This window comes from Suncus etruscus, chromosome 14 (assembly GCF_024139225.1).
Source record: "Suncus etruscus isolate mSunEtr1 chromosome 14, mSunEtr1.pri.cur, whole genome shotgun sequence".
In the NCBI taxonomy this organism is placed as follows: Eukaryota; Metazoa; Chordata; class Mammalia; order Eulipotyphla; family Soricidae; genus Suncus; species Suncus etruscus.
The window spans coordinates 55,059,037-55,086,546 of NC_064861.1; positions in this window are offsets into that span (position 1 = coordinate 55,059,037).

Consider the following 27,510-nt stretch of genomic DNA (forward strand, 5'->3'; position numbering starts at 1 on the left):
ATTCAGTAAACAATGGATTCTTAATTACAGGAAATAGTATCAAACACTGGAATAGCAGAATATATCAACTGAGACATAAGAACTATCAGTAGATTAGATAACATGCAAGTTTATTTTCAGTTTATTTAACCAAAATTATATATTTAAAGTTACAATAGAAGCAAGTCATATACTCATATTGCTTTCAAAGAAGTTTTTATAGTTTGATACATCAACAAATACATAAGAAAATAAGAATTGTGATTGTTAGTGTCCTATCATTACATAACAGATTTCTTTTTCTTTTTTTCTCTGTTTTTGCTTTTTTGGGCCACACCCATTTGATGCTCAGGGGCTACTCCTGGCTAAGCACTCAGAAATTGCCCCTGGCTTGGGGGGACCATATGGGACGCTGGGGAATCAAACCGCAGTCCTTCCTTGGCTAGCACTTGCAAGGCAGACACCTTACCTCTTGCGCCACCTCACCAGCCCCATACATGACAAATTTCAACATGATTAACTACATAATCAAAGTCAACTTTATTTTTTGCACCTCTGTATGTAGGCAGAAGACTGAAGCAGAGCTCCCTGGGTTAAAGTCAAGATTATGACAATCTTACATTTCTTTATGAAGAAATTAAAGACTTTCTAAAGTCTTTATGAAGACTTTAGGGGAAAATGTGATATTAACCAGGTTAATATCCTTGGAACATCATAATACTCTATAAATATTAGGAGCAATTATTTATGTGGTTTTAATATACCTAGAGTTAATTGTTTGCTTTATAGATTATAGAAAGACCTTCAATGTAAGTTAAGAAGTTTTTAATATTTTCAATGACTAGGGACAAAATCATTAATCAGGTCTGATCTCTGCTTTCAATTGACTTACATAGCAGATGGAAAAAAATAGATGATTAAAAAAATAGATGATTAAATGAAAACCATTGAACGGTAGCAAGAACTACACTAGAGTATGATGACAAGGGAATAGAGATCGGAAAAATATATGGAAGTCTGAAGTGTGTTTCCAAATGTAAGATTGTTAGCTCAGAGGAAGAAAAAACAAGGTTATTCAAATGTTATTTGAATAACAAAAGTAATTCAAAACAGAGAGCATCTTAGATGCTTGAAAGTTGACAGATTTGGTTGTATTTCTTCTAGAAATGAATGGGCAGTATAGCAGCTACATGACAGGAGTTAACATGCCAATAAAGGTTGACTAGTAGATTAAAATAAAGAGAATGCTAGGATTAAAGTTTAGACTTATTATTTTTCCAAATATATTCATCTACTAACAAAATCCCTGATAACAGTCACCTCCAGTTAATGATTCCACTAACATATGGCCTATTTTTCTTGTTGGTCTCAATTCTGAGCTATCAAAGTCACCTAGGTAGAAAACAGCACTATAGGATATAATTCTATATACAATAAAATAATTTAAGTTATTATTCTTATCTCTGATAGAAAAGGAACTTATAAGTTATAGGTAGACCTAATTAATTTTTTTTTTTTTTTTTTTTGTGGTTTTTGGGTCACACCCGGCAGTGCTCAGGGTTACTCCTGGCTCCATGCTCAGAAATTGCTCCTGGCAGGCACGGGGGACCATATGGGACGCTGGGATTCGAACCGATGACCTCTTGCATGAAAGGCAAACGCCTTACCTCCATGCTATCTCTCCAGCCCCAGACCTAATTAATTTAGTGATATAATCTATTCATGCATTCATTTATTCACCCATTTTGTCATTTTTCAGCTAGCTAAGGGTATTAATCTGAAACTGTCTTACTTCTTGAAGGCTATGTTTTAATGACTAATCTAAAAGTATTTGCGAGAAACTGATTAAATATTTTATAGCAAAAACAACAGCAAAGAAAATGATTTGACCATACATGTATTAGTAGTTAATAATAATTGTAGATTAGTAATAGACAATTACAGAATTCAAGTAAAAAATGAGCCAAATTGGAATATTAAATCAAATACTTCTATTTGACCTTGGCCAAAACTGATTATTATTTTACATCTCAATTTTGTTTTATTTGGTTTTGGTCAACATCCTATGGTTCTCAGAATTCACTCCTGTCTCTGCACTCAGGGATCATTCATAGTAGGTTCAGTGGAACATTGGAATACAAGGATTGAACCTGGGTTAGCAACAATCAAAGTGGCTTACCTGCTCTATTATTGCTACATCTCCAATTTCTCCATTTTAAATGCAAATAGTTTTATTTATTTTGAAGAAATAGTTTATGATTTGTCATTTATATATTCACATAATATGTACTTCAACATAATAATAATAATAATAATAATAATAACAACACTAATGTCAATATGTAAAACATCCTTTAAATAATTATTTGGTAGATTTAAAATTATTTTCCCTTAATTCTTTTCAGTTCAACCATCAGCAACATCAAAATTTTATATAAATGGATGTTAGGTAAGACTTTATAAGAAGTTTTTTCAGTCTTTTCAGATCCTTGCTTTCATAATGATGGATTATCACAATATAGAGGTTAAAATGAACAATGGAAAGAGTTACCTCCTGTGGGAGTTTCTAAGAAACTGTGAGAATATATACAGGATTAACTTCACTCAATACTAAAGATACATTAATACCTGCTAATGTATCTTTTCCCCCATTTGCTGGTCCATTTACTTTGTATAGGTTTTAATTTACTCATTAAAGTGGTATGCACCATTAGTTTAGACTTCTAAATAGATACCAATATAATAAGCTACCTGCAGACGGTCTCTGGAGTCTTCCCACATATACCCAGAATTTAGGCAGCAGAATGTTATATTTTATATAGGTGGGTTATGGTTCCATTTTAATGTTGCCCTCATATGAAGAGATCTGGTCACAGATAAATAAGGATGTTCACTTGCAAAGAACAAACCTTATAAGAACACAGTGGGAAGGTGGTCATTTGTAAGCCAAGTAGGCCTTCTAAAATTTCAAAACTGTTTGCAGCTTCATCTTGGATTTTGAGATTTTGGAATTGAGAGAAAACAACTTTAAGTTACTCAGGATGTGACATTTTGTTTTGGTAGAAGTGCAGAAATATAAGAATGCTTAAGAATGTAGTTATGTGAGTATATTCTTTTTTAATTTTTTATTGATGAAAATGCATCACATAGTTGACATAACTGATCATAATACAAGTGTTTCAGGAAGACTAAAAGCAACATGATTAAAATAATAGAAAACTGAAAGAAAAACTAAAGAGTTGGGAGAGAAAGGAAAGAAAATGTTCAGTGGCAAGTATATTTTTGAAAATTGTTGAATCACCAATGAACTCATTAAAATACTAGCAGAAAGTTTAGTAAGTTCTCATATTTTTTAAAGCATGAGAGTTAAAAAATACAGTAAAAATGGTGTGGGTGGCAATTGTTGTTTGATTAGGCCCAGCAAAATATGGGGGAAATGGAAGTGAAAATCCTTGGCCTAAATACAAGGGGACCTTACCTCGGAAATTTTCTGGCATAAGACTGACTCAGGGTATCAGGTATACTAGGCTGTCCAATCCCTTATTCAGTCTCTGTGGTCCTGGTAAAAATTTTTCGCAGATTCTCTGTTGTTGTTGTTGTTGTTGTTGTTGTCAGGATTCTGTAGCTAAATATTCTGGTTTCTGTGCATCTTCTTCATTGAAGTCAGGATTATGTTGAGCGTTCTCTAGTTTCACCTCACCATTAATGGGCATTGCGGAGAGCCCTGCCCTGCAAGCAGGTTGTTGCTGTTACAAAGCCTTCTGGTTGTTAAGAGAACCCTCTTTGGAGTAAGTCCATGCAAGGACAGTGGTAGGGTCTTCCTTGGTAGAGGTTTTCTTCCTGGTGATGTTATAGACAGTTATGGATGTTTCTGTAGATGGTATCTATGGATCAGGGATGTATGGGCAATTTTTGTTCCTATGAGGCCTGAGCCAAGTCATTTTGACCATGTTCATATTGGTGCATATGGGGACTGAGGGAACAAGTTCAATAATCCTGATAACTTGACTCTAACATGAACTTTAAATAAAGAGGCTCTTCTGACAGAATTTCCTATTGAACAAACAAACAAACAAAAACAATGAGTGAAATTGTCACTAAATAAGATAATATTCAATAAGATTTATAGCTGTTAAGGGAATATACCTAAGATACTCAAGGGAGATATTTATGTCCCTTTTATGACTTTGGAAATAGTAGGGGAGTGTTAAGTCCAGAACATGACTTTGGTCTGTGAGTTGGTCTTCTGAAGTCTTCGAAACTGCTCCCAGCAGACCCATATCAGGAAATGTGTTTGAGTGGAGACTTCTCAGAAACCGAGTAAGGTAGCAGGCACATGTATGTAATGAATGAAGATAAAGGAAATGAGGCAGCTGAAAATATATCAATAGCAACAGATTATTGGTTTCTTCTCAGTCTGAGACTCTATTTTTCCACTTTGGAAGCTTTTGGCAGTTGGCTTGAGTAGGGATAATGATCTGCTTGTGATGAGCCAAAAATGTATGGTAAAACGAATTAAATGCTTGGTAATAGCACTGGGATGAGCAGGTAAAGGACTAGAAATACGCCTAAAGGTGGTGACCCAAAGGGGGAAGGACAGTATATTACATTCTGTATAATGCAAAGTGGATTAAACTCTATAATATCTTATTAATCTATATAAACTTTAATCTATATAAACTTAATCTATATAAACTTTAATCTATATAAATTTAATCTATATAAACTATATATATATATATATGAGAATGGGGACTAGTGGGAAGGAAAGTTGCAAGTGACTTCCTCAAGCCTGCCCCTCTTGTGCAAGGTGGGGTTTGGGGAAGGCCTGAAGTCCCCTTTAAACTCCTCCCTGGAACTCACCTTGCTGGCACCCTGGGTAGGCAGCTAGGGATAGTCCTAGAGTCTGGGAGGAAGGAGAGTGAAGGCTGTTGGGGGCAGCCAGAACCCACATCTTCCCCTAAGCTCATGTCTAGTATATTCTTGTTGAGTTTCAGTCTGGTTGACATATCAAGTGTTGACAATGCCATGTTGAGGTCTCCCACAAATATTGTGTTGTTTTTGATATTATTTTTCAGATTTGTCAACAATTGTATTAAATATTTTGCTGGCCCCTCATTCGGTGCATATATGTTTAGGAGAGTGATTTCTTCATGCTGTACATATCCCTTGATTAATACAAAATATCCATCTTTGTCCCTTACAACCTTCCTGAGTATAAAGTTTGCATCATCTGATATTAGTATGGCCACTCCAGCTTTTCTATGGGTGTTGTTTGCTTGGATGATTTTCCTCCAGCCTTTTATTTTGAGTCTATGTTTATTCTGACTCTTCGGGTGCGTTTTTTGTAGGCAGCAGAAGGTTGGATTGAGTTTTTTTATCTTAGCCACTCTGTGTCTCTTAATTGGTACATTTAGTCCATTGACATTGAGAGAAAGAATTGTTCTGGGATTTAGTGCCATCTTTATATCAAAGTTTGGTGTGTCTGTTGGTCAGTCTTGTCTTAAAGTAGGTCTTTCAGTTTTTCTTTTTAAGACTGGTTTTGAGTCTGTGAAGTTTCTGAGCTGTTGTTTGTGATACCATGTATTGTTTCTTCAAACCTGAAAGTGAGTTTTGCTGGGTGCAGTATTCTAGGTGAAGCATTTATTTCATTATGTCCCACAACTGCTTTCTGGCCTTGAGTGTTTTAGGTGACAGGTCTACAGTAAATCTCAAGGATGTTTTCTTGAATGTAATTTCTCCTTTTGATCTTGCTGCTTTCAGAATTCTGTATCTGTGGTATTCATCATTGTGACTAGGATGTGTCTTGGGTTTTTTTTCTGGGGTCTCTTTTAGTTGGTACTCTTCGTGTAAGCAGGATTTGATCGCATGTATTCTTTAGCTCAGGTAGTTTCTCTTTAATGATGTTCTTGACCATTGATTCTTCCTGGAGATTTTCTTCCTGGGTCTCTGGGACTCTAATGATTCTTATGTTGTTTCTGTTGAGCTTATCATAGACTTCTATTTTCATCTGTTTCCATTCTTTGAATAATTTTTCCATTGTTTGATCATTTGCTTTAAGGCTTTTTTCCAATCTCTTCTGCTGTATGGAGTTGTTATTCATCTCATCTTCCAGTGTACTAATTCTATCCTCAGCTGCTGTTAACCCATGGGAAAGCTCATCAATGTTTTTCTTCAATTCATCTACTGAGTTTTTCAAACCTGTTATTTGACCTGAAATTTCAGTTTGGAGTTTTCTCATTTCTATCTTTATATTCTCTTGATTCTTATTAGTGTTCTCTTCTATACTTTCTTTGAGTTCTTTGAACATCTTCCATATTTCGATTCTAAACTCCTTATCCGAGAGACTGACTAGTTGGTTGGCCATGTTCTGATCATCTGAGTTGCTGTCTTCATTCTCTATGTCTGGTGCTGGCCTGCGTTGTTTCCCCATTGTCACACTTGTATTGTGGGTTTTTCTACGTGTTGTGGTTGTATTCATTGGCTGCTAAAGGATGTGCATGGCCACTCTGCTTCGCTTCGCTGCTGTGCTCCTCTGGTTCCTCCTTCTCTGTGTGTATCAACTCACCTCCAGGGAAGGTTAGCCATGGGCAGATGAAGCACACACAGGATGAAATCAGGCCAAGAATGCAGCACAGCACAGGAGACATTCAGAGATAGGTGCTGGCATCTAATAGTTCTCTTCTTATAGTTGAAGTAATCTCAACTTCTAACCATTAGAGATGCAATAGCTTTGTTGATACAGTACAACTCTATTCATATATTTGATCCACAGTAAGCTCACAGTATGATCAATAGAAAAAATGGAAAAATGCTAATAAAATTTGGTATTTTTAAAATTTCACTCTGATTATAAATTCCCTTTCCAATGTCTGTGCCTTAAGAGAAACATAATAATCAAGAAGATGAATATATGGGTTACAGAGCTTTTCCACTACAAAGTAATTAGCTAAAGTAAACTCAAGATACATTAACCCTCTGTTTATCAATATCTCCAACTATTAAATAATGTTTGTTTCAACTTCTATTTCTTATTTTTCTTTGTTCAGGTCATATCCATTGTGATTAGGACTTATACCTGTTTCTGTATTCCAAAGATCACCTCTGAAAAACTTTGGCAATCCTGTAGCTCTCAAATTTTATTTATTAATTATTTAATAATTATTTAATTTATTATTATAATTATTATTTAATTAATAATTATTAATTACTTAATAATTATTATTTATTGAGTTTACATACTCAAAATATTCACCATGTATAAATAATAAATTATAATTTCTTGTATTCTTATTTATCACGTTATCTATTTTTAGAGTATCATTGTATTCTGAGCATTTTAGAAAGTATTTTAAGGTATTCTTGATAATAATGATTGCAAATTTTCTTTTTTCTTCTACATATCTTTCTATATCCTATAAAATATTACCTCCTTTTCCCAGTATAGTACCTCTTCTATTTAAATTTATTGTTTGGTGCTATAAATGGGTAAATTTATTCAATTTTATAAGTGTGTAAGACATTGATCTAGTTATGTGTAAAAAGAGCAAGACAAATTATTAGATTTACATGACATTAATAAACAAGAAAAAATAGAAATATAGCAAGACCACCACTTTTCCATTTGAAAATGCAATTTGGCTAGGAACCATAGAGTCTCCTTATAGGAAAAGTCAGCAAATGCCTTTAGGAATCAATGGCATTTGAGTAAGGCTTTGACATATAAAGCAAGCTAGTCATGAAAAGGGACAGGGCAGAGCAATTGCAATGGCTTCGGCATGAAAGAATTTGTTTTGTCAGGGTTAAAAAAATAACATACCAACATGAGAAAGCAGTAAACCTTCAGAATTCCCTTGACCTACATAGAAAATTCTCTTGAGATGTCTTTATAAACATATAAAGTCATTCTCTTTGAAGTAAAAGAGCAACAAACCAAAATCATCCTTCCATTTGATTGTTTGAAGTTTTCCTCTAGTGTCCTCCACGTAAAATGGGTTGATCAGATTACTGAGAGAGCTATCCATATAACCTGTTAAATTAGTTCACTTACACCTCCCTAGAATTACAGACATTTGGATATGTTTGTTTAGAATAATACTGAGTTCCAAGGAAAAGAGGGAAGTACAAATATATCAAAAGGAAAGATTAAAAGTCAAATATCCAATCAGAGTGGCCCTGCCATATCTCCCAGACAATATCTTTGAAATAAATACCCAGCAGTTCAGTTAGCTCATAGTGCTCCTTATATCTGTGTTCTCAGTTTTGTACATTCGAATTTAAATTTTTCCCAGATAAGCTTTGGTTCTGAACTTCTAAATGTTCATCAAATATAACATTGAAAAATTCAATTATGCTACCTTTTTTCCCTCAAACGAAAGAAAACCTTACTATAATCAGTGGAGCTATTTTTAAATTGCAGGAGGGCAGGAATGAAGGTACAAATTAATGAGCTGATGTCATATTAATGTAGTCTTTTTGATCTTGTAATCATGAGCTCTTTATAAATCATGTTTGGTTTCAAGATTGTGATTCGAGACTCCTGGCTGCAGACATATAATTTAAATACCGTTAAAGGAAGCTCCAGATGTTTCAGGGGAAACAGTACTTATATTAAAGAATGAAACCATAGAGGAATATCTTGTCTAACTAGCTGTAACCCCATGGACAATTTATCTTTCAAGGGGTCTTGACTACTTTTTGGGAACGATTACTTTCTAGAATCTCTTTCAGTTTTGACATTATATGGATAGTGTTTATGAATGGTAAAGCTAGTTAACTAATTCACAATAAAATTCCCTAAATAAAATCAGGTGAGAAAAAGTATGTTATAATTTTAAATTATATTAAAAAAGTACTTTAAAAATAGAATAGAAACCTTAGATTACACAAAATCTTTGGAAAGATGTGGCAGTGTCCCATTGCCTACATGCTGATGTACCAATTGAATTCAAACTTCAAAATGTAGGTCACATTGCTTTCTGCTAAGGGTGGATTTGAAATAAGACCTTTATTAGTTCTGTGACAACAGTTTCTAAATCTTGAGGATTTTTTGACTTGGTAGGAAAATATTTATAACAAAGCATTTTTCCAAATGTAGAGATAGGCAGAGCAACCGAAAAGAAAAACAACTGAACAACAAAAAACTTGACATTTAAAAGTGATTTGGAAACAAAACAAGAATTAGAATTATAAAAAAAAGTCTGATCAAAATGACTATGCAGTTAGAAATATTTCCTAAGAGACATGGCAAAATAACATTTTTAGGCATTTTTTAAAATAAATGGTTTTGTTCTTTTCTGAATATTCTTTATTATGTAGAAACTATTTATTGATTGAAGGTCAGAAATTTTAACTTAAATGCTGGAACAATTGTATGGAACACGGAGTGTGATTTCTTCAAGGACCACTCAAGGAATGTTTCTCCTTTGTGGTTTAAACACTTTCAATGGTGTTTTTTTTTCCCTGACAGATGTATGGTTATGAATATTTATAGTTTTTTCAAACATGAAAAACAAAAAGTGTTGTTCCAATACTAAAATGAAATGTATATAGTGCTTGGGGAAGAAACAGGAGTAATAGTAAACAATTATTTATTTTTGAAACAAAATCTCCATTCTAGATGAATGCATCTGAATTTTCTCGTAAAGAAATAGTTTATTAAATCCCTTTCAGACTTATGCTACTTCGTTGTTTTTTTTACTAAAAGTTGTCTTCAGTCATGAATTTTATGGCCTTATTATGACATTAAATCATCTGTATATGTTCTATTCTTAATTGCAACTAAAAGTCTTGACTATCCATAAACCTTTACAGATCACAAGTTTTATAATACAAAATTATAAAATAATAGATAAGATCTCAAATCAATTATAGTCCAATTACACTTTTAACTTAAATTCATGTTTTAAGTTTGATGCTTTATCACATACACTTTTAGAGGTTTTTTGGATAAGAAGCTCAAGAAACCATATGATGGGGAAGGAATTATTGTTGAAACTTTGTACACCTGAAATTCAAACATGAATAACTTTGTAACTTGTTTTTTGGGTCACACCCAGCAGCGCTCAGTGGTTATTCCTGGCTCTATGCTCAGAAATCGCTCCTGGAAGGCTCGGGTGACACCATATGGGATGCTGGGATTCAAACCACTGTCCTTCTGCTTGCAAGGCAAACATCCTACTTCCATGCTATATCTCCATACTCACAACTTTGTAACTTTTTTTTTTTTTGGTTTTTGGGCCACACCCGTTTGACGCTCAGGGGTTACTCCTGGCTATGTGCTCAGAAATCGCCCCTGGCTTGGGGGGACCATATGGGACGCCGGGGGATCGAACCGCGGTCCGTTCCTTGGTAGCGCTTACAAGGCAGACACCTTATCTCCAGCGCCACCTTCCCGGCCCCACAACTTTGTAACTTTATAGGTGGTGTTTCAGTCTTTTTTTCAAAGAGCCCATATCATTTTCAGAATTAATCCTTTCCTACCAATTTACATTTTTCATAATCTGAATGCAGAGACCATTTCTTGTGCCTGCTTTACAAAATATTTTATCTCTTATAATTTCCAGGCTTTTAAGAATGAGTGGTAAATCAAGTTTTTAAATGATATAAATCAACATCAAGAAGCAGTGACAAGACTAATTATAGAAGTATGAAGAATACCACTGACTTGGTGTAATAAAGTGGGACCTATGTGCAAAATGCTCCAAATATATTAGTAGAAAAAGGTATAACTGATAAGTGAATGCTTTGTGTGAGTTCTGTGCAGTAAACTGCACCATGTTTAAGGTACATGTGAGAAGAAAAACGTATGTAATTTTTTCTTTTCTCCTTAAAAATTTCTGCAAATTTAACAATCCTTTATCAACTCTTCCTTTGAGGTTAGACACAGACTCTTTCAGACTTCTGCAATGGTAAGAAACATGACTTGGATGTGCATTAGCAATTAAAAGTTAAAATGTTTTGTGTTTGAGTTGCTGTCTCCATAATTTATTAACTACTTGATAACTTCTTAACTACGACCATATTTGAACTTTTAAAACATCTTTCATTTTTTGCCCACTGCTCCTGTGACATCATAATTCCTCATAATTGATTAATTCACAAGTATAACTTTCTATTAGTGATTTAAAGTGTTGGATTATTAAAGGTCAAGGTATACAAACATCTTTATCAGCAATTTTTAGTACATTGTTTTCTATAAATATATGCCAGTAAATTGATTAATATTAAACTTAGAGACTTTGTTTAAGATAAATGATATAAATATGTGCACATCAAAATTAGTAGATTGAAAGAATAATCTAGGGCAAATTATATGCTAAAAGGTAAGAAGTCAAATAAAAATTTACCTGAAAAACTTACCTTTTCTCTTCTCATCTCGTCTCTTCTCATCTTAGCTTGTCTTGTCTTTTTTGTTCTCTTCATGCTTTTTTATTTTCTTCTTGGGGGCTATACCTGGAAACACTTTGGCCAGACACATGCAAGATTCATCTTATTTATTTATGAAAGATAATGTGCATTAGAAATGTGTTGGTTTTTGTGGGTATTGAGGTCAGACCCAGCAGTGCTAAGAAGTGACCCTTGGAAGAACTCTGTAGGCACATATGCAATGCTGAGTATTGAATACGACCTGGCAGATTTAGAGACAAGCACCTTAAACCCTGTATATTTCTGGGTTTTGTATATAAGAAAGTTTTCCTCTTATTTAAATAATATTTAAAGCTGTATGCTTTTCTTCTATTTATCTTTGCCAGCTTAAATTTTAAAACCTTAAATGAGAGACTCTTAGGAAAATAACAAAGTTTTACATCCCTTATATCATCAAAACAAAAACCACTTTTGGTACAGAACCTTTGAGTCCTTTCTGGTTGCTTCATCCACTTGATTCTTTACGAAGGTGGTGAGTTTGCGAAAAGCCCAAGGACCAAAGGAAACTAGCAACATAAAGCCAATGAAGGGCCCCAAAAAGGCTGGGAGCACTGTTGTTATCCATGGAGTGGTAGAAAACCAATTTTTGTACCAGCTCTCACTCTGCTCTATATCTTTTTGTCTTTTTACTAAATTATCCTCTATGTGTTGAATGCTATCTCTAGCTAAGCCGAATTTATTTTAAAAAGCAACATTTTACTCTAAGGATGACACAACAACTGTACCAACAACTATGCACCTCAGAAGACCAGCTGACACCTGACATCTCCCCTTCTGCCAACTCTCCGCCACTTAAGTTTGAAGTTATCGAGGAGCTGGCGCATAGACCTCAATCTGTGCCTTGCCAAGCTTTGGAAACGACTGAATCAAGGGTAGCAGATGCGGTGACTGGAAGCCCCACACCTCTTCACCCAGTGTGGCCAGTCCACCGAGGCACGTCTGTCCCTTATATATTGTATACTAAACAGGGGGAGATGTGGGAGATCGAGCACCCCACATATCAAAGGAACTCTGAATGAATTTTCCACCGCCTGTCTGATTCAAGCCACAAAAGTTTGCATAGCCCCGAACCAACAGAAAACTCTGCAAATAAATTTAGCTCAGCACAAAGAATCTGGCTTAACCAGATGCCTTAACCTTTCCATGGAACCTGGTTTTGTAACTGCTCTCAAGTATGTAGTTATTGATATGTTTTTGTAAAGTTTAAATTATGATCCTTATTGCTTGCACAAAAGATAGATCTAAATGGAAAATAGGCTAAACAAATAATTGTATTTGCGTAAATATCATTTAGCTATTTGTTTAAGAATTTGCTTCCCCTCCCCCCATCATGCCAGGTTCCTCTTTATCCTTCCCGCCATTAAAATGTGTTTATGCTCCCATTGGTTAAAATTGTTGTACTTGTACAAATCTGATTGGTTTATGTTTCAATCCTATGTTACTAAAATAGGCCCTGGATTGAGCTATTATGAAAGGGGCCCTTGGGCTACTGTGAAGGTTGGAAGTGCTCAGGCCATGGGGGTACTGTTGGAAAGTTGTGTGCAGAAATAATGTTAACCGTATATTAACTTCTGATCTTCAATAAAAATAAGCTATTATAAAAAAAGGAAAAGAAAAAAATATATGTACATACACATATATGTGTATATATATGTGTGTGTATATATACTTATACAGAGAGAAAAGAAAATATCTCACTCAGATGCAGCAGGGCAGGAGGAAATTAGGGAAAGTGGTGGCAGAAAACATACACTGGTGAATGGTGTTGTGCATTGTATAACTGAAATTCAATCATGCATACTTTGCAACTGTAAAAAAATACTCCTGACTGTATTGTGAACAACCTGTATTATGGTCTTTAAATAAAGCAATTTAAAATGTAAAAAAAAAAAAAAAAAAAAAAACCACTTTTGTGAAACTATGGTTGCACAAGAAAGTGGTTAAAGTCAGACCATCATGTTTGAATTTGAATCTTATAGTCATTCTGAAACCACAAATTTTAGAATGGCTTTTTAATATTGCTACTGAACCTAGTTTTGAAATTACTATTAAATCTGGTTTGGAAACCTTATATTTGCCTTATGTGGTGAGACATCTGAAGATCATAAAACTTTTTCGAAGGGGAAGGGGAAGGTGGCTACCCCCCCCCCCCCCCGCTACACCAATGGCTACACCTGGCTCTGCACTCAGGTATCTCTCTTGGCAGGTTTATGGGAAGCTAGTAGTGAACCTAGGTCAGCTGCATAAAAGGCATCTCTGCATGTAATTATAACCTACTTATGTACAATCACTCTGGCCCAAGATCATGAAACTTGTAAACCTAACTTGCTCCAACTTCTAAATACCCAAATATATCAACCTTTTACTTGTTGGTCTTATCATTTGCCTCCTGCTATTATATGGAAAGAGAGGAGCAGTCCATTCTTTTGACAAAAACAAAATTAAATTTTAGGAACAATCTGTCCTTTAAAATTTCATACCTCATTTAGCTCAGCATATAAAAAATAGAAAATATATTATGTGTTGTTTAAAACCTGGAGGCCTTTATGTTAATTTTTGATATTCATGTAATTCTTCTACCCTTAATTTAAAAATGTTTCTAGTTTAAATACCTATTATTTTTTCTCCAAAATTTCTAAAACTTAAAATCTCATTACTTTAATGCAAATGTCAAAAATGCAATTCCCTCAGCTTCCCTTTGAAAGAAAAATATCTTCATTTTAAACTATTAAAATCTATCTATTTTAAACTATTAAAATACTATCAAAATATCAAATGTAAAGCTTTGATAAATCCACTCAGAAAATCTTTTCCAAACACCAATTTAATATTTTTAAATATTGGGATGGGGAGATTGATGTAAAAGGACCAAGCTTTTTGTGGTTTCCCTTCCCTGTGTGTCCTGAATAAATAATAGTATATTGACCAATATTTTAGAAAAATAAAGAAACTACTTGTTTTAATATCATAAACAAGTAACGTGGCATTGTATATTGCCCTGATGTATTTAGAAGAGAATTTTGGAAAAAGAGAGGAAGCCAAAGTTAAAAGGACGAGAGAGAAGAACAGATACATTTTATTCCCCTTTCAATCAAGAGACCCTCAAAATATATTAAGTTTGTATGACAATTGAGAAAGCAGTACATTTTATAGTGATCCCAATCAGCTGGTTATGGGCATTCAGTGTTCTCCTAGCAGAAGGCAAGATTAAGATCTCAAGAAGTGTGTGAGGGATGGGGGTGTGGCAGTGCAAGCTTTCTTTCTATGTCTTCCCTGTCCATAATCCATAATGCTCTATAGAAATTAAGACTTGAATTTCATTCACTTTAAGGGCAGATAATACAGCCTACATTTGAATTTTAAATATGCACATGGTTCCCTGCATCTATTATTAAGCTTTAACTTATAGAGGAACAGATGGTTCCCTGTGCTCCAGATCAAATACTGTCAACTACTTATTTGATCATCTGCATTGGGTTTTTTATTTAAATAATTGAGCTTTTGCAGTCAGTGTTTCTAAAATCTGACCTGCTTCTTTGAGATTTTTCAAATGTGGCAACCATTTTTGGCTCTGGACCAAGGTCTATTTAAATAAAGTTATCAAGTCTGAAAATATTAATTCATCAATGGAAATTTAAAAGAAAATCTACATACTTCTTAGACTACAGTTCTTTTTCATTTAAAGTAACGAAGTACATAAGCCTTTACAAGACTAAAAATAAAAATAAACAAAGATAAAATGATGGATTAATTGGTTTGTCTGACTTTCTAGGGGGAATTTTTTATGAAATGTGTGAAATGTTCTAGTCAGTCTTCTCTCTGTATCCAATCTTTTTTGCACTTTGACTTTGAAACTTTTTCCATTAAAAGGTGGATTGCATTTCCTTGCACCTTGGACATATTCTGGTCTTTGATTGTTTTGACCCATATGGTATAGAATTAGGGGAATTGACTATTTTGAACTCTGGGGTTTATCTCAGTCACGATCAATAACCAAAACTCTGAAACTTGTGTGAACCCTATACAAGAGCAGTATAACGCAGTCTAAATCAACTCTCCACAAGTAAATTGAAGTAAAACTTAATTTTAGGCCAATAAGCTTTGCTATTTTGGTTATATATAATAAAAGTTAACTTCTGTAATCCATTTTATGTTTTACTGTGCATTTTGTTTTTTATGCAGTATGTAATTCAAGTGGGTTTAAAACATAGTGGGTTCTTAACTGTTAACATGACAAATTTATTTAGTGCATATTTGCTTTTTCTTAATTATCCTGTCAACTATGTCTAAGTTTCTCCTATATAACAATGAGTCAGGATAGATTGGTAGTGAAGTAAAAGCCTATCATCTCTAACACCTTTATTCTAGAAAGATTATAACATCCATTTCTTCATATTGTTAAGGATTAAGTTTAATGAATAAAATGTGATGTCCAAGCACATGAATACCAATTGTACCAAGAGCTCAACCATTCCTAAAATGGATAAGACACATTCTTTGAGACATAATCTCTGACACAGATTTTAAAGTTATTGCTCTTGCACTGAAAGTAAGAAACAGATTGAGTGAGATTGAAACCTTTACTCTGCCATTATCATCTATTACTTACCTAAAATTCTGTTTGCTCATCAATAAAATAGTTAATACCTCTGAGATATGTCTTTTAGTGTAAGTCATGTCTCAACCTCAATCTATTTGTTGTTAATGATTGTATATTGACTCTGATTCTTGGCAGTCATTACCAGTTGTAATAAATATTCTAAGAAACTGACCCAGCAGCATAATATTGGTTAAGTTGTTTCTGATATACATTCTGTCAGATTACCTAAATTCATGTGGCATGGACATTTTCTGAAGCCATAGTAACCATTGGGAAGATTGTGAATGAGCCAGTCCTCATGTGAATTTAACAGATTGCTTGGTTCAACTGATACTATGATCAGAACATCTAGAAACTTTAGATCATTAGTCATTTCATGGGATGGGGTAGTGGTAAGCAGATGGCTTCACAAGGAGAATGGAATTTCACCTCCCACAGAATTTGGACACCCATGCAATGTAGGACTACTTGTTCAGAGAAGCATGTGTGAGTTATTTCAACATAAATCTCAAATAATTTTCACTTCTCTCTTAACATATGTATTATTTTTTAAAAATATGATTTGTGAATATAAAGGAGTCCCCAAAGACAAGGAGCAACTACATCCCTCCAAACCAGTTACCATAGATGTGTGTATCTAATGAATACAGTGATATACAGAATTATTGGATATGATATGTTCTCAGTAACAAAAAAACATGTTATAGATGCATATCTTTAAGGCAAGCCCTATAGATATTTTGAATTTATAATTTTCATTAGGGAGGACTGTCCTGAAGGTAAATATTTTATAACTCTATTGATCTCTACCCACTAATACTAGTAATATACCATCTCCAAATTGTTACAATAAAAACAAATCTCCAAACATTGCATAATATCCACTGATTGATCTTGGTAAAGAGTAAGTAAACAAGTATCAGAATAAAGGAGATTTAAATAGTTTTATAATTGTCCTGACAAAAATTAAGAAAATCGAATCCAAATTCATTTTTATAAAGTGCTAAGATTCAGTTATTTATCTGTCTTTAACTAAAACACAGAAATAGAGACAATAAAGTGCAAAATTTCTGTAATTTTCCCTCTAAAATATATATGATTTTCCAAAGTATAACAACAAATATAATTTCACCTTGTTCTGCATTTTACCATCCCCAATAAAAATGATTCAGAATATAGTTAAGTTCTGGATCTGGAGAGTTAGTACAATAGGTAAGGCATTTGTCTTTTACCCAACCAACTTGGATTCAAACCCTACCACTTCACATTTATCATCTAAGATCAGCCATGGTAACCCTTGATTGCAAAGCCAGGTATAAGCTCTGAGCACTGCCAGTTGTGTACCATCAAAAAAAAAAAAAAAGTACAGAAAACAGTAAGTCCTGTTTTTTGTTTTAAACAATGTGAGGTCAGTGTCTTAAAATGCTTTCAAACAGTAAGTCAGGCACAAGGAATATTGTTCAAGTGATAAAGTACATGACTTGTGTGTGAAACTCCTGAGTTCAATATATCCCTTCCGCCATGTGATACCCCCAAAAAACATTGAAACAGTAAGAGCAACAACAACAAAAAAGAAAATATGGTTTCTATATTTTAATTCTTGTTTTTCTGACCAAATCAGTGTGTGATTGTGTAAAATCTATGCTACCTATGGTTGATATAACTGCTATAATTCATTTTTTGCAGACTGGCTAAATTTAGCAATAAAAATTATTTTTTATACATTATGGGGATTCTAAGTATGAGAAAAAGTTATTAGGATGGTTTCTGTTCAAAGCATCACTTAGGCTTTTGGAAGACTTTCTTCTTCTGATTTATTCATTATCATCTTTACTTTGAGTCTCTGTGACCTAATTTCTTTTAAGTACAATAGTGACATTAGATTATAGCTTGAATATCATATGTTTATCTAACCTGTTTTCCTTAAGTTCTCTATTTTTTTATTTGTAGTTAGATCCATACCTGATGATGTTTAGAATTTACTCCTAGCAGTTTTCAGGGACCACGTAGCATGCCAGGTATAGTGTCTGTATAGGCTGTTATTTACAGCTATAAAAATAAAGATAGCTATATTATTATTAAAACCCCTAATGATTCTTTCATAGATGACATGTCAGTTAGTTGATATTAGAAAGATAAGAACATATAAGTACTAACATTTCTAATCAATTCTATGAAAATTAACTATGAGGATACTGTTATAATTTATTCTGACTGAAACAAAATGTAGTATTGCAAAAGCCTTTGATTGGGAAATTAGAGGCAAATGATGGAGAATGAAATTAAATTAAAATAATTTTTCATTAGTTTTTAATGATTTTTATTGTGACCAAAGTGAAAAACAAATCATTCACAGTAATATAATTTTAGAGATCAGGGACAAAGAGAGAAATTCATTTCATTTCAGAGGACACAATATTCCATGTTTGTAATAATCACAATTATTTGTATTAGTATTTATAAAAAATATTTTCTTATATTTAAAATATCATATGCTTATCTGACCTGTTTTCCTTAATTGCTCTATTTTTATTTGTAGTTAGTCCAAATTCTTTTAGTACTTGTTGTTGGATTCATAAGCAAAATGACTGAATTTTACTGGAGTATTGCAAGGAACTACACTCAAGAAAATATAGAAGCTTAATTGATGAGGATTTCTTATTCTGACTGTGTAAGTTTATGCTAAATAAGAATAAGGAGCGCAGGAAAAAAGGTAGGTCTTGGAGAGTTAGTAATAGAAGGCTGAACTGGTGAGTAAAGTCATAATTAGCATACTGTGCACTATTCACCACTGTGAATATTCAATCACTATTGATTCACTGTGCATTATTCGCTTTATCCTGCTTGGAAAGGTAGAAAAATATATTTTCTAAAAATTGTGATGAATCTCTGATGCTATTTCCAGTCCTTTTCCCCTATGTTGACTACCAGTACAAGCTTAACAGGGCATTTATATGAGAAAATTTATATAAGAAAATTTTGTTTAAATAACTAAGATCTAATTGATGGATAGTTTTATAGTTTCATACATATGAAACTATTCCTCTAAAGAATATATCTTGTGGGGGCCGGAAAGATAGCATGGAGGTAAGGTGTTTGCCTTGCAAGCAGAAGGAATGTGGTTCGAATGCCGGCATCCCATATCCCTGAGCCTGCCAGGAGTGATTTCTGAGCATAGAGCCAAGGAGTAACCCCTGAGCGCCACTGGTGTGACACCCCCAAAAATGAATATCTTGTATATATACATATATTATATATTCTTAAACTTAAATACTATATAAGTTATAATTATAAATCAACATATTGAATATATTTCAAAAATTTATAATTGTGCATGCATTCATTCATTACCTGTTGAGTAACTATTGAATAGAGAAATATTTTCATGATCACATGTTCTATTTCAGTATAATTCCTCAAAAGTCAGAGGAAAATAGTAAGAATCTATGTGAAGCAAAAGATTCTTCATAAGTTGTATTTTATTGTCACCATAGCTTCTACAACAGTCCAAAGGATTGTTGGTGCTAGTTGAGTCAATGTAATACTTCAATTTTGATATTTCTAACTTTTATTTTTATTTGGGGGTCATTCCTACCTATTTTCAAGATACTCCTATAATTTCCCATTGTGAGGCTTTGAGGGCTATAAAGTCCTGGTAATTTAATTCAATATCTCACATGTGCAATGAATGTGCTTTATCCCTAAACCATAGTCTTGGCCTAATTTTGAATGCCAGCCAGTACTAACTTAAACTCTCATGTGACCAAATGCCTTGATTTTTTTTCCTTTTATAAAATGGTGAGAAGATATGGTATCCAATTTTCATTATGAGGATTAACTTAAAAGATGCATGAAGTACACATAACAAAGCATCAGTTTCATATAAGGTGTGTGATATTGTTTCTCACTACCTTCTTACCTTCATTGAAGAGGAGAGTGTAAGTTTATGGCTAATGATGTGTAGGAATAAGAAAAATTGCATTTTCACATAAATAAGTTTTTGGTAATTTATTATAACTTAGGGACAATTTTTAATGGAAACACATTTCAAATTATAATTTGACTTCATATTGCCTGGAAACACTAAACACATCATAAACCACAAAACAAATATTTACAAAGACAGATGCACACAAGCATTTCCATTACCACTACTTTTCCCCAAGGGATTCACCTGACCTGAAAGGTTTCTATAAGTTTCTAAAATAAAATAAAATATGAATTTCATCCTGAAAATATCATGGAATAAATTTCTCAACTTCATCTCTGTAAGAAATAGAATTTAGTCTTTTGGTACTTTCAGAGTCCACACTATATTTTTATAAGACTGATTTAGTAAACATACAGATTTACACTTCCCTTCAGTAGGGAATTTAGCACTCTTTCATAAAGGGAGATCCACAAAATATGAAAAAGAGCAATTATAATTTTTTAATATAATTTTTATTTTACTTATAGTGGCTTACATATCGTTCACAGTAATATTCCAGGTACATATTTACATGGAATCAGGAGAATTCCCACCACCGAATTGACCTCCCACATCTGCTCCCATCCTGCTTCCCATATCCTCCACACTCCCCCCAGGGGCTGCTAGAATGCTTGTCTAGTGTATTACTTTGTGGTCTTATAACTGTTTGGTCTTGATGCCTCCATTACTGGCCCCTCTAATTGGGATGCGGGACTAGAAAGTTCAAGTTATGTGGTTTTGTTTGAGGAAGAGAAAAGTAATATAATGGGGTAAAAATCAACTACACCGACTATGAGCAGAGTCATTCTAGAGGCTCTCATCCTTGGTTTGAGGGACAAAGGGGAAAAGAAGGTGAAACACCACAACAGTTGAAAAAGAGGAATCAAATAAGACATCCATTGAGCACTGCAGCAATAAAAATATGCACCACATAGTTGCCATGGTCTTAAGATAGGAAATATGACAAGGCACAAAGAGGAAGAGAAAAGAAGAAAGAAAAAGTAAATATATAAATAAAAAAATGGACAACTACTTCAATATCTACCCCAAAACAAAGAAATCGACAAAAGCTAGATAAAAAATAATAAAAAATAAAAAAAATAAATAAAAAAGGATTATTTAGTGTTTTTTGTCTCCTCCCCCCTTGCATAGGCACAGTAAATATTGGGGTCATCTGAAATGGGAATCCCCTAGGCCTAAGAGATACAGGGTTTCTTTACCCTTGAAATATATTGTCATAGGATTATCTATAGACTCCTTTCACGTTCATTTACTCTCCCCTTGGTGTTTTTGTGCCGTATTGAAGACTTCTGCTCTGATCTGGATGATAAAAACAGACCTCTAAATCTAGAGGTCGCAGTCTGTGCACAGGTTAAGGAGTGGAACTTATGATGAAGACTTTCTTTGTGATTTTAGAAGTTCTGTTTCCTCGATGTCATTTTAATCTATCTTCTGTGGTTAGTGGTCTTGGCCCTTGCACTGAAACTCGGATGGAGCCTGGGATATCGTCTTTTGTTATGTTTCCAGAAGACCCATTCAGTTGCAATTGCCTCAGTCAGGAATTAGACCTCTGGAATTAGAGGTCATGATTGTTATGCAGGACGTAGACCAAACCCTAGACTAAGGCTTTTTTGTTGATCCCAGAGTACATACTGCCCGGTCATGGTTCTATCAGCCGGTCATCTGTAGATCACGTTCTTGGCTTTTGCACAGCCCATAGTGTGGTAAGTCTTCTGATTTTGTTTTATCATTAGTTGGTAAGGTAGGATAACCTGTTCTTATGTCCATTTGTTCCCAATTTCCTCATGGTCAGGATATCATATTAGAACTGGCACATGTTGGAGTTCGAGTAGTATTCAGGATGTCCCAGATGGGCTTTGGTTCCTGTAGCTGTTGTGAAGAACTGTGTTGATTCTATGTCTGGGGTTCAGGATTCAAGTCTGGATGGTCAATATCTAATCTTTTGGAGTCTAAGATGGATCCACATGGCATATTTTCAAGGTGGGAGATTCCCCTGTGTTGTAAATAAGTATGAGTTCTTATCCCTAGTAGATAAGAGCTTGTTAATATAAGTGGGATGTTCCCTTTTATCGTGTCCTTTGCAGGAAGAAATAGTGCTTCATTATATTGCTGGTGCATTTGGGGGGGGGGGTGAAAAGAACAGAGAAACAAGTCACACACCCAAAAAATATAAAAATAGAAATAAAAAATATATATTTGCTCACATATGTATAGTGAAAAATGATTTTAAGTAAAATGAAATAAAAATAAAGAGGTAGTGTTATACAGGTCTTATACTTATGATAGAAATATAGGTTTCCCCATTGCCTTTTGAGATTTTCTTGTGGGGTGTGGGTTCCCAGGTGCCTTTTCATTGCACACCCTGCCCTTCCTGAGATTGGTAAAAGATTTGGGGAGGGTGGTCTTGAGTAAAGTTCTTGCATTGGGAGTCCTTTTAGAGCTAAGTCCGGTATCCAGCAACAGTCCACATTAGGATAAACTGGTAGGGTGGGCCATATAGCATGAGTCAGTAGGGGTGTTGGTTGTCTTTTCCTGCTGGGAACGAGGTGGGGGTTTGAGTGGATGTCCCTTCGCTTGGGTGCTGGGTACTGATTTGTTGGGGTAGGAGGTTAGTCTTGATGCCTAATAGATTAAGAACTGAGGATGGAGAGTTTTAATAAATTGGAAAATCTGGATGGGATTAAGGGGTGAAGGGGTAGTTGGATTCCTGGAAGGGGGTAGGGGAGAATATTTGGAAGGGGCAGAAAGGAAGAAAGGGGAAAATAAGATTAAATAGGAAAAAAAAGGAAGAGGGAGTAGTGAGAGAGAGGTGAAAAGAGCGGGAGCATGCCATTTTGCTTGAATATATTCGATGAGTAGGCCCCGTAGTATAAGTCTGCAGGTCACAGTTGCTGCTCCTGTGGTCTGGCTGGTCACATGCTTCAGGTCCTAAAAGAAAGTATGTCCTAGAGATAAAGGATGTGTTAAAAAAATTTTGTCGAGACAATTTTGTAACGCAACCTGGGTATGGTATCTCATGTGGCTTAGCTCTGAGATGCCATCTTATGTTGTCCATTCTTTGTATCCAAGAATGCCTGTGGACAGAAAAGCTGAGAGATTACTTTAAATATATTAAGCTTAAGGCATCAACACCTATTATTTTTGAAACACTTCGGTTGGAGTCAGTGATTTCCTGTGGTATTCTTTACTTGTAACCTTGTATAAGCTCCTTAAGAGATTATTATGAGCCTTTGCAGTAACAGGCTGATTACTTACCTGTTCACTCTACGCTGCTGTTTCTGCAGTTGCTGGTTTCTTTATGGTTAATGTGTGGTCGAGAGTTTATGATGTTCCTCTTTCATGTGTTTTGGGCACTTCTGCCCAGAATATTTGTGGTATTACAGTGTTTGGAGTTTCTACCCTTTTAAGTCCTGTTATTTGATCTTCAATATTACTTGTATATATGGTGTAGTTTCTAGGTGCTTCAGAATAGTGCTATCATTCTGTGTTTATCCTTCATCTTCTGGCTTAATTCATTTAACATAATATGTTCTAGGTCCATCCATGTTGCTGCAAAGTCTGTGATTGAATAATTTCTTATTGCCATGTAGTATTCCATTGTGTATAGATACCACATCTTAATGATCCACTCATCTGTTGTTGGGCATCGAGGTTGGTTCCAAGACTTGGCTATTATATTGAGTGCTGCGATAAATAGTGGGGTGCACACATATTTTGGGATGAATGTCCTTCCAGCTTGGTGGTAGATACCCAGGAGAGCAATTGCTAGGTAAAATGGCAGTTCAATTCTGAGTTCCTTGAGCACTCTCCAGACTGTTCTCCATAGGGGTTGGACTAGGGGGCATTCACACCAGCAGCGGATGAGAGTGCCTTTCATACCACAACCCGCCAACAGAGATTGTTTCCATTATTTTTGATGTGATCCATCCTCACTGGTGTAAGGTGGTACCTCATTGTTGTCTTGATTTGTATTTCCCTAATGATGAGTGAAGGTGAACATGTTTCCATGTGTTTGTTGGCCATCTTTTGATCTTCTTCAGTGAAGTGTCTTTTCATTTCATCTCCCCATTTTTCTATGGCTTTATTTGGTTTTGTGGAGCTCATCTTTCTGAGTGCTTTGTGTATTCTGGATATCAGCCCTTTGTCGGACATGTTGAGTGCAAATATTTTTTCCCATTCAGTTACCTGTCTTCTTGTGTTGAGTATGGTTTCTTTTGCCATGCAGAAGCTTTTTAGTTTGGTGTAGTCCCATTTGTTTATGTTTGATGCTAAAGTTCTTGCCATTGGCAATCTATGAGTGTTCTGCCTATTTCTTCTCAATAAAATTATGGTTTCAGGTCTGATTTTGAGGTCTTTGGTCCATTTTGAGTTGACTTTTGTATATGGGGTGAGGTATGGGTCAATTTTCAATTTCTTACAGGTGGTTTTCCAGTTGTACCAACACCATTTGTTGAAAAGACTTTCTTTGTCCCATTCCAAGTTCTTGGCTCTTTTATCAAATATTAGTTAACTATATGTCTGGGGGCTTATATCTGGAAGTTCTGTTCTAACCCACTCGTCTGAGGCCCTGTCCTTGTACCAGTAACATGCCATTTTGATCACTATGGCTTTATAGTATAGCTTCAGATTAGGTAGGGAGATGCCACCCAGCTTCCTGTTTTTTAATATGTGTTTGGCTCTCCTGGATTTTTTGTGGTTCCAGATGAATTTTATGATTGATTGTTTTAAGTCTTTAAAGAATGATGTCTGAATTTGGATGGGGATTGCATTAAATCTATATAGGAGTTTGGGTAGGATGATCATTTTGACCACATTGATTCTACCTACCCATGAGCATGGGATATTCTTCTATTTTCAAGATCCTCTTCAATTTCTTTCTGAAGTGTTTTGAAGTTTCCCTAGTATAAGTCCTTCACTTCCCTTGTAAGATTGATCCCTAGGTATTTAATGCTTTTTGTTACTATTTTAAATGGAATTGAATTCTTAATCTCTCTCTCCTCTACTTCATTATTTGTGTAGAGAAATGCTACTGTCTTTTGTGTATTCACTTTGTAGCCAGCCACTTTGCTGTATTGGTTAATTATTTCTAGAAGTTTTACTGTGGACTCTTTAGGGTTTTCGATGGATATCATCATATCATCTGCAAAGAGGGATAATTTGAGTTCCTCTTCCCTAATTTGGATTCCTTTGATTTCCTTCTCTTGTCAGATTTCTATTGCTAGGACTTCTAAGATTATATTGAATAAGAGTGGAGAGAGTGGACAGCCTTGCCTAGTTTGACCTTAGTGGAAATGCTTTCAGTTTTTTTGCAATTGAGGATAATGTTGGCTGTGGGCTTTTCATAGATAGTTGTAACTATCTTGAGAAAGGTTCCTTCTAATCCTATTTTGCTGAGAATTTTCAACATAAATGGGTGTTGAATTTTGTCAAACTCCTTCTCTGCATCAATTGATATGATCATGCGGTTTTTGTTTTTCTTGTTGTTGATGTGGTGTATAATGTTGATTGATTTACGTATGTTGCACCAACCTTGCATCCCTGGTATGAAACCCACTTGGTCATGGTTTATAATCTTTCTGATGTAGTGCTGGATTCAGTTTGCAAAATTTTGTTGAGAATTTTTGCATCTATGTTCATTAGTGAGATTGGTCTGTAGTTTTCTTTCTTGGTGCTGTCTTAACTGTCTTTGGGAATGAGTGTGATATTAGCCTTATAAAAGGAGTTGGGGAGGGTTCCTGTCTTTTCTATGATTTGGAAGAGCCTGTGGATCAATGGTAGTAAGTCTTCTCGGAATGTTTGATAGAATTCACCTGTAAAACCATCAGGACATGGACTTTTGTTCTTAGGGAGTTTCTTAATTACATCTTCGATTTCCTCTGAAGTGATTGGCCTGTTTAGATTTTCTAGATCTTCAGATTCCAGTCTTGGTAGCTGGTATTTTTCCAAGAATCTGTCGATTTCTGCTGGGTTCTCTAGCCTGAGTATAGTTGTTCATAATATGACCTCATGATATGTTTTATTTCTTGGGGTTTTGTTGTAATCTCTCACCTTTCATTTGTGATCCTATTAATTTGGGTGATTTCCCTCTTTTTTTTTTTTTTTTGGTGAGTCTTACCAGTGGTTTGTCTCTCTTGTTTATTTTTTCAAAAAACAACTCCTGGACTCATTGAATTTTTGTATTGTTTTCTGGGTTTCTATGTTGTTTATTTCTGCTCTGGTTTTTATTATTTCTTGACTTCTCATTGTGGTTGCATTTCTTTGCTGCATTTGTTCCAGTTCCTTAAGGTAATCCTTTAAATTGTTGATTTTGTTATTTTCCTCTTTTCTGACATAAGCCTGTATTGCTATGAGTTTCCCCCCAATTACTGCTTTTGCTGTGTCCTACAAGTTTTGACAAGTTGTCTCTTCATTATCGTTTGTCTCAAGGAATTTTTTTATTTCTTCCTTGAGTTGCTCTTTGATCCAACTGTTGTTGAGTATCATGTTGTTTAATCTCAAGGTGTTTGATATTCTCCATTGTTTCTTCTTACAATCAATTTTGACCTCTGTTGCATAGTGATCTGATAGGGTGCTTCTTATGATCCTTACGCTTGTGGTTTTATATAAGTTAGATTTATATCCTAAGGCATGGTCTATTCTGGAGAAGGTTCCATGTGGGCTTTTTGTTTGTTTGTTTGTTTGTTATTTGGGTCACACTTGGCAGTGCTCAGGGGTTCTTCCTGGCTCCAGGCTCAGAAATTGCTCCTGGCAGGCACAGGGGACCATATGGGGCTCCAGGATTCAAACCGATGACCTCCTGCATGAAAGGCAAACACCTTACCTCCATGCTATCTCTCCGGCCCCTCCATGTGGGCTTGAGAAGAATGTGTATTCTGCTTTTGGGGGGTGGAATGCCCTATATAAGTCTACTAGCCCTAGATCTTCTAATTTTTCATTTAGGGTGCTTCTTACTTTGCTATTTTTCTGCCTGCTGGATCTATCCAGTGGTGATAGTGGAGTATTGAGATCCCCTACTACTATCACATTTCCCTTCATGTGTTTCTCCAGGTTTGTAAGTAATTGCCTCACATATTTTGCTGAGTCTACACTAGATGCATAAATATTGACCAGGGTTAGTACTTCTTGATCTATTGTTCCCCTGATCAATATGTAGTGACCTTCCTCATCTCTGATCACTTTCTTCAGGATGAATGCAATTTGGTCTGATATTAGGATGGCCGTCCCTGCTCTTTTTTGTTTTCCATTGGCCTGAATAATTGATTTCCATCCTTTTATTCTAAGTCTGTTCCTGTCCTGCATTAGTAAATGTGTTTCTTGCAAGCAACAGAAGTCCGGTTTATGTTTTCTAATCCAGTTGTCTAGTATATGTCTTTTAATTGGAGAGTTTAGAATATTAACATTTAGGGAGATTATTGACAGAGAGGGCTGGTGTATAGTTGTTTTGTGTAGAGTTGTTGTTACAGTCAGGGATTTGGATTGTATAATTTGTCTCTGAGTAGGTCATTTAAAATTG